This window comes from Antechinus flavipes, chromosome 1, assembly GCF_016432865.1.
Source record: "Antechinus flavipes isolate AdamAnt ecotype Samford, QLD, Australia chromosome 1, AdamAnt_v2, whole genome shotgun sequence".
Classification (NCBI taxonomy): domain Eukaryota; kingdom Metazoa; phylum Chordata; class Mammalia; order Dasyuromorphia; family Dasyuridae; genus Antechinus; species Antechinus flavipes.
In genome coordinates, this window is record NC_067398.1 from 547,877,654 (window position 1) to 547,890,680 (window position 13,027).

At 35.1% G+C, this 13,027-nt stretch overlaps 1 long non-coding RNA gene across 1 annotated transcript in view; it reads right to left on the reverse strand.

Moving 5' to 3' along the window:
• Window positions 1-667: 667 nt before the first annotated feature.
• LOC127544148 (uncharacterized) overlaps window positions 668-13,027 on the reverse strand; it is an 82,465-nt gene continuing 70,105 nt past the window's right edge. Inside the window, exon 3 of the long non-coding RNA XR_007949383.1 lies at window positions 668-762. This is a non-coding gene — a long non-coding RNA (uncharacterized LOC127544148). The remainder of the gene's footprint in view (window positions 763-13,027) is intronic.

The following is a 13,027-nucleotide window of genomic DNA, read 5'->3' on the forward strand; positions in this document are numbered from 1 at the left end:
GCCACTGATAACTAATTAAGGGTTCAGATAAGAATATGGAATCCAACTGATCTTGGTCTCACAGAAAGAGCCTCCTGGGATTGTCTCTGGTATTTGGCTGATAACCAGGGCTGTAAACTTAAGGTGAACATGTGGGCTTCTATGTAAAATGGATGGGTGGCTTTCCCTCAATGATATCCCAACAAAGGCATAACTTATAAGTTCCAGGGAGCTTCCCTCCAGCAACCATAAAAATCACACCAGTGTGGCCTGATTCTTTATAAAAGCAAATTGTCATGAATTAAATCAATGTATTATTTCCTCTGATTCACCTTTCTTGTGTCTCCCAGCTTTAGATCCAAAACCCTTTACATTCAGTCCACAGTCTCTGGCGTGGCTCCTTGGGTCTATAGCCTATGGATTTCTAGCTCTTATTTTTGGATTGGTTACTATCTACTCTTCTTGATTTAGTGTGGTATAGTGGATAGAGTTGCACTTGGAATCAGAAAGACTTGAGTTCAAATTTTACTGATACTACTAGCTATATAACCCAAGACAAATTAACCTCTTTATCTTAGCTTCCTTACTATAAAACAAAGGGATTGGACTGATCTCTAAATTCTATCCTCTTCTGGTAATTCCCATTACCGTGACTATGATTATTCCTGAATCAGGGGATTGTGCATAGAGAATACTTACCCACCTTTCCATGGCTTTACTTTGTTGACTTTTGCCCCTTTAATCACCCATCAGTCTCCAACATATGATATACAGCAATCTGGCCTATTTGAAAGAAAAGAATACTGAAATAAGAAGGAATTATATTTGGGATTCTTACCAGTTTTATTCAGAAGGGAAAGAGGAGTTGGAAGAGACCTAAGGAATCAGGTCCAAAAAAGTCCAAAAAAGAGCTTTTTCTATTGAAACATTTATCCCTTGTGTAGCTGTGATCAATTGTCCAACTAATAAATTATTCTTATGTTATTCTCCTCACTTTGTATGGGGAATAATTGTTTTTGCTCTCAAGGAGACTGGCCAGACTATGCTGCTTTCAGCATTACACAATCATGAAAGGTAGAGGAGATTATTGGGTCACTGAAACTCTAGTCACAAAGCAATGCTCCCTGAGGTCTGGATTAGGGCAGCAGAGGCTGAGAGTTGGCAGGCAACTGCCTCTCCTGCTGTTGCTGCAAAGATCTTTCATCAGAATCAGTATCTTGCTATCTAAAAAAAACAAACCCAATGCTCTAAGCCTTATACAAAAGACCACCAGGTCACTTTTAAGCTTTGGGGAGGCTTTAGAATTTAGACTTGGGTACAGCACATTGTCTCATTTGGGAATGCAAGAAACCCTCAGCTGAAATTTCCTCCCCTACTCAAATACTTATAAGGTGCCAAGAGATAGAGTAACAGCAGTTCATGCATGGCTAAGACAAGATCCCCTGAGCTACTTCAGCATTTCCTGAGAAGTAAAAAACAACAACTCTGAATCCTTAACATGAAGGCTTTCTTGTACTGAATTTGCAGACAGGGAATGGGAGGGGAGAGGTTGGATGTATGGCTCCTGCATCCTCCAGCATTCCTGTATCCCCTGGTATAGGCTGGCTACACTGCCAACCAGGAGAGCCAGAACAATATAATATAGAAATAAAATAGTCACTGATTCTAAGTGACAGCTCAGCCAGCTAATGATATTGGTAGAAAGAAGTACAGGGAGTAGTCCTCTTCTACGTTTTGATGAGTTCCCTAATTATTTCTATGACCTTACACATTAAATAAATCCTCCATATGATCTTAGTTTAGAAGCATCTGAGTCCTTTCTTTATTTTAATGATGGCTGCCATTTATGTAGTACTTCAAAGTTTGTAATACCACTTGACACCATCTCATTTGCTCCTTTTAGCAGTCTTCTGAGATAGAGAGGTAGTATAGGAATTATTCCACTTAACAGATGAGTAAACAAAGTCTCAGAGAGATTAAGTGATTAAGGACAGCTGGCCTTAGTATTATGATCTGCCCTCAAGGGAGGCAAACAATCATTTCATTTGGATGTAGTCACCATGCCTCATTTCAAAGTCTGAATCTGCTACTAAAGTTTCAGAAAATCAGTTCCCTTATCTGCAAAATAAAGGAATTGGACTACATGATTCCTAAGGTCTCTTTCAGCTATGATTCAAGAAACTAATTGAAAGGCTGAGAAAACTGTTAAATGTTCTCTTTTAAACTTCCCACATGGTCTCTGTGGAATGAGGGTTGACATCTTTGGCACTCTCCTAAGATTCCAAACACCTCTAGGATAGTCACCAACTACTTTCCTACCACTGTTAAAATTAGTACAACATTTGAATACTTCCCTTTCTTACATTAAGTACCCATGGCCAGCTCCAGTTGTTCTAATCTATATCTTGCCACTGGACCCAGATGACTATGGAGGAGAAACCAAGACTGGTGACTTTGCATAGCCCTCCCTCACTTAATTCCAATTCACTTACATCACCTCCCTAATATCATGTACCCTTTGAGAACAAAGGACAACAATAATTATTAGCCAAGTCTGTTCACAGAGGTCCATGGGCTTTATGGAAATTAATCCATGGACTAGTTATATATAATTAATTCAGGCAATAAGTTTTTTTTAAATTTCATAGCTTTTTATTTTCAAGTTGGGTAATTTTTACAAGTATGGGTAATTTTACAACATTGACAATTGCCAAACCTTTTGTTCCAATTTTCCCCCTTCTTCCCTCCACCCCTTCCCCTAGATGGCAGGATGACCAGTAGATGTTAAATATATTAGACTATAAATTAGATACACAATAAGTATACATGACCAACAGTTATTTTGCTGTACAAAAAGAATTGGACTCTGAAATATTGTACAATTAGCCTATGAAGGAAATCCAAAATGCAGGTAGGCAAAAATATAGGGATTGGGAATTCAATGTAATGGTTCTTAGTCATCTCCCAGAGTTCTTTCACAGAGCGTAGTTGGTTCAGTTCATTATGGCTTCATAGGAACTGATTTGATTAATCTCATTGCTGAAGGTGGCCAGGTCCATCAGAATTGATCATCATATAGTATTGTTGTTGAAGTATATAAGGATCTCCTGCCCCTGCTCGTTTCACTCAGCATCAGTTCATGTAAGTCTCTCCAGGCCTTTCTGAAATTATCCTGTTGGTCATTTCTTACTGAACAATAATATTCCATAACATTCATATACCACAATTTATTCAGCCATTCTCCAATTGATGGGCATCTACTCAGTTTCCAGTTTCTGGCCACTACAAAGAGGGCTCAGGCAATAAGATTTAAAGAAAATTAATTTTTTCCTTCTTTTTTTACTTCCACACTAGCTATCCCCTGTCCCAAATGTTGCAGGTATTTATGGATCAACTAGGAATAAAATTCCATTTTCTTAGATTAAGTTGCATAAGCAGTGAAGAAAGACATATGACAAGCAAAAAAAAAAAAAATCTGAGCAAAGATGGGTAGGCAAAAATGCCTGAGTGAATACCTGGATGAAATTTTTTCAGGTTTGCAAGTTCCTTAAAGCAAATGCATAATTTGCATTTCATCCTTCCTCAGCAAATGTTCTATCTTCATATTTCTGAGTTTCTTACTATTGTTTCTATGCAGAATTTTTCATTACTGGATTTATCAATTTATGAATGGGTTGTATTACAAAAGTTCATTTGTAAACTGACCGCTGGAGATTGAAGAACGCAATCTCAGAGAGAACAATGTTGTACATAGTGGTTTTGTGTCCAGGTCAGTCCACATAAATATTTTAAACCATAATAAAGCTTGAATAAATTGTATTTGTTTCATCCTTACAACAGAAACATGGTAGCCTAGGAGTGTGTCTCACTCTTCAAAGTTGAGGAAATCATCCTTACTCACATCAAGGTATAGCCCCCTATTCATATACCTCAGGTCATGAGTCATTCATAAGGTCACCTTGAAAATATTTATTTTCCTTGGCTGCTGCTTCTACTCCTGGGCTGTATATAACATTAGAATTCACAGGAAAAGGAAAGAGGAAAGACTTTTTTTTTTTTTTTTGCTTTGTATAAATGCTTTAACTCCAGAAAGCATAAAACTTAGGAAATTGAAATGACACTCTGAAAGTAAATGTACAGAATGCATTGGCAAGATAAAAAATTTTCTAGAGAAAATTATATGCTTTTTAATAAGTAAAAACAATTTTTTTTACAGAAACTGTTTATGATGTCAAGAAAATTACTTGACTTATATTGACTTACAGAACTGCTAAGTGTAAAAAGTCTCACATTGGTGCTCTCTATAGTTATTGAAATGATTTTCATAGTTTTTATGACAAATATCGATTATATAGGACAACTTTTTTAGTAAAAAAAAGAACACATCATTGAATAAAGTATGAAAATCATTACCTTAGCTAGAATTCTCCAAGACTAACAACTCACAATTCTTTCTAGGTTAAGAGCCCTATATCACAATGTCCAAATCTCTTATGGCCCCAAATAAGAATGGCATGTTCCCCCATCACATTCCTATGATAATTTTAGGATTCACCTATCTGGGTAGAGAAGATTGAATTTATTTATCTATTCTACATAAGCTCATTCTTAGCCCATCAGGAAGCTATCTAGAGGTAGGGAATGTTTTGAGTACTCTATCTTCATTGCTAAGGAATCACTAAGCACAATTAATATGTCACAGCAAATATCATGCTAGATGCTGAGGACAAAATCAAAGACAGTTCCTGCCTGTAGAGTATAGTTTTGACTTGAGGGATATGAGATTTATACATATAATAAGAGGCTGTATTATATGATGGAAGGAGAGCTAATCTCACATCAGTTAGAAAATAAGAAGGTAGGTGGGACCAGGTGACTTCCAAGATACCTCCCAAGGTATTCCTCCAAAGGAGGAGTTTTTTCATTATAGATTCCTTTGGCAGACTGATAAAGCCTATGAATCCTTTCTCAAAATAATTATTTTAAATATAATGAAGGGAAATGATAATTTTCAGTTAGAAGTTAGTAAAAATAAATATGTAATTCCCCCCCACACACACACACTTTTATGTTCATGGGATTCCCTGTGATCTACAAGTCACAGGTTAAGAGCCCTGAATTCAATCTATCATCTCAACTGAGAGACAGAGGTAAAAAAAGAATGAATTCCAAGCATGATGAGTTTGGAGAATAGAAAGAATTCCAGTTTGTATGTGGGAGACATAAGTGAAGAGGAGAAAGGCTGGAGCCAGAGCATGAAGGGTTTTAAATGCCAAATTAAAGACTTTTAGAATGATTACTTTAAAACCTGGGTTATGAATGTATCAGAGAGAGTAGAGTCTAGAAGCAGAAAGAACAGTCTAGACAATCCAGGAAGAAGTGAGGAAGCCCTGAACTAAAGCCACATGAGAAGAAGGAAGAGAATAATTGCAGGAGATTTGGAAGTAGGAATAAAAAGACTTAGTAACTGATTTTCTATAGTGGTGTGAGGGAGAGTAAGGAGTCCAGAATGACTTCTAAGTTATAAACCTAGTTGTTTAGAAGAGGAATTATACTTTCAACAGAACTAAGGAAGTTTGATCACTTTTAAAGACTCAAGCAACCAATCAAGGTGGCTACTAGTACCCATGTGGTGGAGGATGCAGTGGGCTCTATGTTAGCCAAACTGTGCATGCTCAAAGGCTGGGATTTACTTATTTTCTTGTGACTTTTCAAGGGTCCTAGTGGAGCATATTGTCTGTCATCATTCTTTCTTGCCATATTTTTGGTCTCATTTTTTTCTATCATATAATTAATTCATCATGTCCTATTCTCTTTTTAAATACCTCATTGTTTGCATAGTGCAGTCTGCTCAAACCCACATATACTTTTCCATTTTTTCTTTATGTGATCTTTGCTGCTTCAGTGGCAGTATGTCCCATGTTTCACTCCTATTTTTCTCTGATAGAGATGGGTTTTGCTTTCATGGAAAGCTTGAGATCAGTAAACAAGCCTGCCAGTTCTAGAAAACAGTCATCTCTAGTCTCCTTTTCAACTCTGGACCTAGCTCTTTGTCCAGCTATACTATCTGTGTTCAATATATATACTATTATACAAGTTGTCTAGCATGACCCTCTAGTATGGACATATGCCAACATGACACAAGATATAAGTGCTAAAAATCAAGCTTTCACAAATAATATGTTTAGAGAACAAAACATTCAAAATCTATTCCAAACAAACTTACCTTTCTTTGTTTAGAAAGGAAACAGCCAACGTCTGATTGTACGTAAATACACTTCCTTATTTGGCTCAAAATTTCCCGCAGATTTCAAAACAATCCACTGAAAATGCTATCACTAGCTAGTGCTTTGTTTAGTTAGATGGTTTCCTTCCACTAGTTCAGGACAAAGGTCAACACCATAATAGAAATCTCCTCAAACAAACAAAAAATCTATTGGGCTATTTTTCAAATGACTATTATAATTTAATTTGGAACAACAGGGCTCCCATAGTAAGCTGGGGATGGGATTAATGATAAAACCACTTGTTACTGAAAACCATAACAGAGCGATCTTACCACTGAGTCTCCATTTACTTGGAGACATCCTAAAGGAGATTTCTATAGATAACTGTTTCTATTTCTTGGGCCAGATGCTATATGACTAGACATCCCTCTGCATTGTTCCCTATCCTATGGGGAGTTAGAAAAGGTGGGAACACTTTATAACACCTTTGCCTTAAGTCATATGAGTACAATAAATAGGGGGAAATAATTTAAAATGTACGATATCCTATTTTTTTTAACTGTTGCAATGAAGTTGGGCAAATAAGTTTTGCTATGGGAAGCCATGATACATAATTATGAACTCTTAGAAGTTGAGAAGAACTTTAGAAATGCCCTAATTTTTCAGAAAGGAAATAGAGGCCTAGAAAGATAGTGATTTGTACAATTGAAGGTCTTCAGCTATTTTTTGATAGTGTTCTTAAAAAAAAAAAAAAAACTCAGCAAACTAAGTTTTATCATTGCCTTTTGTTTTAATATCATAATCAGTTTGGATATTTCTAACTTAGGCCCATGCTAGAGCTCTCCCTGTTAAGCAGTGGCCATATCTGTTGTTATTGTTACTGTTATTTGTCCTTTGTTCTTGAAGAGTACCATGACATCAGATTCTGTGATATGCAAGTGAATTGGATTTAAATGAGAAAGGGCTGTGCAAAGTCACCAGCCTCCTCTGGAGCTATCTGGGCCTTGTAGCCAGATATAGACCAGGCCCTGGATGCAGTGGTCAACTCTGGCCTTTTTAAGCTAAAGTCATTAACAGATTTCAGTTTGACTAAGGCCATATCCATTCAGTGTGTGTAGCATTCCACATCTGTAGTTCCCCATCATTCTACTGAAAGAAGAGAGGTTCATGTCATCATCCATTTTTTTGGACCAAAATTGGACCAAGTCATTATAATTACTCAAGAGTTCTTCACTTTCTTTAAGTGTTCTTTTCATTAATATTACAAAGTTATTGTATACATTATTTACCGGGTTCTGCTCCTTTAACTCTGTATCAGTTCAGAGAGGTTTTTTTCCCCCATTATTTCTCCAAATTCCTCATACCCTATTTTTTTAAAACAGGGCAGTGATATGCCATTTGTTCAACTTACATACCATAATTCATTCAGTCTTTGTCTAGTTAATGCTTCCTAGTTTTGAGACTCCAAAAATGCTGCTGTAAATATCTTGATATGTACATGAACTTCTTTCTTATTGATCCTACTTTGGCACCAAAATGCATTTTTCCTTCTAGGGTTTGGAAACATTCTCAAGACATTATAGGAAAAAAAACCATTTAGTTGATATATGGATTTTACCCTCTTATTTTGTTTGTCTTTATTTTGGGAGGTGAAGGGATGTTACTTGACCCTTTTGATGTGATCCTTTCCTGATCTTATTTGGGGAAGTCTAGTTAATAATTCATGGTGACAGAAAAGTTAAAAGTTGCCCAAAAGTCTCTCAAAGTGGAGCTTAAAACATACAATGAAATGAATTCTTTTTATCAATGTCATACCAACCAAAGGACTAAAGAATTACTGTCTAGAGCTATAAAAAACAAAATTCATGTGGAATAAAAAAAGGTCAAGAATCTCAGAAGAAATAATGAAAAGGGATAGTAACAGAGGAGGCCAAATAGTGCCAAATCTCAAACCACACAACAAAGTCATAATAATTAAGATAGGTTCTGGTTAAAAAATAGAGGGATCTATCAATGGATTATTAGTCTATTTTGTTCCATCTGCAGGAACAAGGATATTCTACTTGACAAAAATTGCTAGGAAACTTGCAAAGAAATCTGGAAGAAATTAGATTTAGACCAATACCTCACACCTTAAACAAAGAAAAGCTCCATATTGATTTAGATATAAAAATTCATATTATAAATAAATTTTAAAAATGTGAAATAAAATACCAATCATATCTATGCATATGAAAAAATTTCATGATCAGACAAGGAATAGAGAAGATCACAAAGGATAAAATAGATAATTTTCATTATAAAAACATCTTAAAGTTTTTACACAAACAAATCTAATAAATGTGAGATTAAAAGAAAAACAACTAGGAAAAAAATCTTTATTATAAATTTCTCTGATAATAATCTCATTTATAAAATATGTGAAAAATTGATTCAAATTTAGTTGATAAATGGTATAGGATATGAATAGAAAGTCTTTAAAAGAAAAAAAAAACACAGGTTACCTATAATAATATGAAAAAAATACTCCAAATATTTGCTAATTATAGAAATGCAAATTAAATTATCTAAGGTGCTACCTTATACCATCAGAAGGACAAAGATAATGAAAAAGGAAAATGATAAATATAAGAGGGATTGTGGGAAAATAAGCATATTAATATATGGTTTTGTTGAGCTGTGAATAAGTATAATCATTCTGGAAAGAAATTTGCACAAAATGTTATATAAATTATGTGTTTGCACAAATTATTATTGCACAAATTATGCATAAGAAGTTACAAAAATGTTCATGCCCATGACCCAACTATAATACTGCTAGTAGGCCCATATACAAAAGAATTCTAAGAAGGAAAAGTTTCCTTATGTGCAAACATATTTATAGTGGCAAAAGTAGCAAAAAAAAAACAAACAAACCCTGGAAACTGAAGGGATGTCTTGATTGTTAAGGAATTGCTTAATAAGTTGTGATATATAAATGTGATAAAGAGCTATTGTAGTATGAGAAATGAAGAAAAAGATGATTTTAAAAGATGTGGAAAGAGTTGTGTAAACTGATGTTGAGTAAAATGATCAGAACCATTTTGAGGACTTTTATATAAATACAATAAAGAGACTGCTAGGCTGTGTGATCCTGACAAACTTCATTGAGTCCACTTTTTTATTTATAAAACAAGGGGCTTAAGCCCAGAGGGGCTATGAGAAATGAAATAAAGGGGAAAAGTACTTTGCAGATCTCAAAGTTCTATATAGATGTCAGTTATGATAATTATTATTGCAGTAATAATAGTAATAGTTATTTGCAAAGTAATAATTATTGCAATATAATAATAATTTCAATAACAATTAATATTATAGTATATGATAGCCCAATGCATAAAACTCTGGACCTGCAATCCGAAACACCTGACTTCAAGTCTGATACTTACGGTCTTACAATTCTAGAAAAGTCATTTAATTGCTGTTTGTCTATTTCTTCATCTGTAAATGGGAGTAATAATAGCTTATCTCCCAGAGTTGTTGTGAGTCTCAAATGAGATACATGCTTGGTATATAGGAGCTATATAAATGCTAGCTGTTGTTATTATTACATATAGTATATATAGGATGATAATGATATTTATGAAAATTATATATTATTATTATTAGCCTCCAATCTGGTGATGAATTCATTTTCTGAGCCTTCTACTATATTTTTGCTGAACTCAAGCAATATTTACAGGGCAAAACAGAAGCTAGTAAATTATCAACAGTGTTCTCCAGACAAATAAAACTGGATTATGAATATTATTAAATCGAATATACTTTGTTGACATTTTCTTTGTTGTTGTTGTTGTTCAGTTGTTTTTTCGGTTGTATCTGATCTGTGACCCCATTTGAGGTTTTCTTGGCAAAGATCTTAGAGTGGTTTGTCATTTCCTTCTCTGGCTTATTTTCCAGATGAGGAAATGGAGGTAAATAGGGTTAATGACTTGCCAAGAGTCACACAATAGATAAGTGTCTGAGTTTAGATCTGAACTCATGAAGAAGAGTCTTTTTAACTCTAGGCTTGGCATTCTATTTATTGCATTGCCCTTTTAAAACTCTAGACAATGAATAAAACAATAAATAAAGGCCTGATTTGTAACCATTGACCTATTTCTTGAGGTAAATGCTCAACACTGAAAATTAAACAGAGGCCTCTTAGAAGCTGCTTAGAACTGGCTTCAACACATCCTAGATTGGATTCATTGTTCTCTGAGGTCCACTTTAGCTCCAAATCCATGATCTTATTATCCTAATCATTGACTTGAAATAGTTAAGAATGAATTTGAGAACACAGGTACCAGTGGAGTCATAACTAGCGTGATACGCAAGTATTTCTCCCAGGGTATCAAAATTTAGAGGATGTTATCAGTTCTATTTCTTAGCTGATAGAAATGACTAAATGCTAGAACCTCCTTAGCTAGATACTAGTTGGCAGATAACTTAAGAAGCTACCAGATAACAAGCGTCCTTCTCTGAACCCAATCACATTTCCCCATTCCCTTAGCCATTCATTAGGCTGCCTCCTGACTGTGCCTCATGTTTGCTCCCTTGGTAGAATCCTCTGCAACAGTGTCCTTGCTGTATCATGGGGATCTCTGTCTTCTATCCATAGGTCAGTGTCTCAGAGTCTCTCCCAAAACTGGGTCTTGTGTACTACCTTTACAATTAAATTTATCTCAAAAGTTGATTTGAAGGCACTCTTCCCGATACTAATCGTAGGTATAAGAATTGCTAGTTTGGGTTCTATATGTCAAAATAGATGTGAAAAACCTCTAGTTTAGAAGGTTGATCCAACTATCTAAGCTTATTATATTGCCCTAATTATAACAGAAAATGTAAGACCAAGAAGAAAAACAGTTTAAATTCCAAAAAAAATTATTTACTCTATTTGATGAAAAATTCCATTCTTTTTCCCTTTAGAAGAGCAAATAGTTCCCCTTCTTTCCTTTATTTTCTGCCTTCCAAGTCTGAAGATTATGCTAATGAGTACATAATTTGAGTACAGTGATTCTGTAGCAATTTCTTAGCATTGTTCTAATTGCATTGAGCCACAGATACTAAAAATCCTCTTCAATTAAATTCATAGTTTTTCAAAACAGAATTACCTTCACTTGAAAAACAACTGCAGATTGCTATATAGTAACCTGTCTATCCTTTGGACAGGTGCCTCAATGAGTCAATCTACTAGTATATGAGTACTGGTCAGATGCTGGCAGAATTTAGGGCTACGAATTAGGTGCAGAATTAAACAGAGGAGGAATAAGCACTTAATAAATGATTGATTGATTGATTGATTGATTTTGCTGCATTGTACTTGCAAAGCAGTATAGATTTATACTTTTCAATGATGTCAACCTGTTTGATATGAGTAGCTAAATTTTTTGAAACCACTATTCTTCTACTAATGTTATATACCCAGAAATCAAAACATTTGATGGGATTAGAAGAATAAAAATGGTGGGTAATGAAAGAGACAATGGAAATAGGTAGCTAAATGGCCCAGTAGATAAGAGTTCAGGACTTGAAGTTAGGAAGACCTGAATTTGAATCCTGCCACAGACATTCCCTAGCTATGCCTCAATTCATTTATCTGTAAAATAGGGATAATGATATCATCTACCCCATATGAGAGATCAAATGGGTTAATATATGTAAAACACTTTGTCAATCTTAAAGTATTGTAAATATGATAACTGTATAATATAGCCAGTGAATACAATCAGGTTACTGTGTTACCAGTGATGACCTGTACATGAAAAATTGTATTAAAAATCAAGGAAAGTTGCATCACCCTTCATAATCTAGCCCCCTCCTATGTTTCTAGTCTTCTTTTACCTTACTCTTACTTTGATTCAGGGACACTGACCTTCAGGCTTTTGAATGAACAAGATACTCCATCTCTTGGTTCCAGGCATTTTTTTCTGGTTGGCTCCCATGCCTAGAATGCTCTTTCTTCTCTGTTCTATCTTGGCTTTCTTCAAATCCTAGCTAAAAAATCTTTCTCTTATTGGAAGCTTTTCCCAACATTTTTTAATTCCAGTGCCTTACTCTGTTTTACTCTTCTCTATTGGATCGTAAGCTCCTTAGGAGCAGGGAATGTCTTTTGCCTTTTCTTTTTGAATCCTCATAGCACAGTGCCTCAGCACATTGGAGGTCCTTAATAAATGTTTATTAATTGATTTTTGATTCTTTCTTCTTTCTCAAGAGTCTCCCCCACACCCATTCAATTAGATGCCAGGTCTTGACTGTTTTATCTTCATTAAATGTCTTGCACTTATTTTCTTCTTTTCATTCAAATAACCTTGTATTTCACCCGGGCTATTTCAATAACTTCCTAGTTGTACCTTTAGTTTCTGATCAGCCCCTTTCTAATCCATCCTCAACAAAATAACCAAAATGACTGTTCTCTAAGTCCAACAATAATAAAGTATCCACTTAGGACTCTTCAGAGGCTCCCTATTGCATCCATCTAAGGTTTTTCATCTTTTTTGTGTGATGAACCAAACATCATTGGCAGCCCAATGAACCCTTCTCAAAGTAATGCTTTTAAAAGCATAAAATAAAATACTGCAAAGATTCTGGGAAGATGTCAAGAGTAGTTCAGAAAATTCTAAGCTCTCCAGATTTACCCCACAAACAAAACAAAATTGTGCCTCAGAGCAAACATAGAGTGGTGAAAAACAAAGAAGACTTGGGGCAGAAAAGTGGTCCTCCTGGGACAACATGAGAAAACCTAAATAAAGACCCCCAAGGTAGACCTTTAACCTGTGTGAAATGTAAATGCCTCTAGGCTA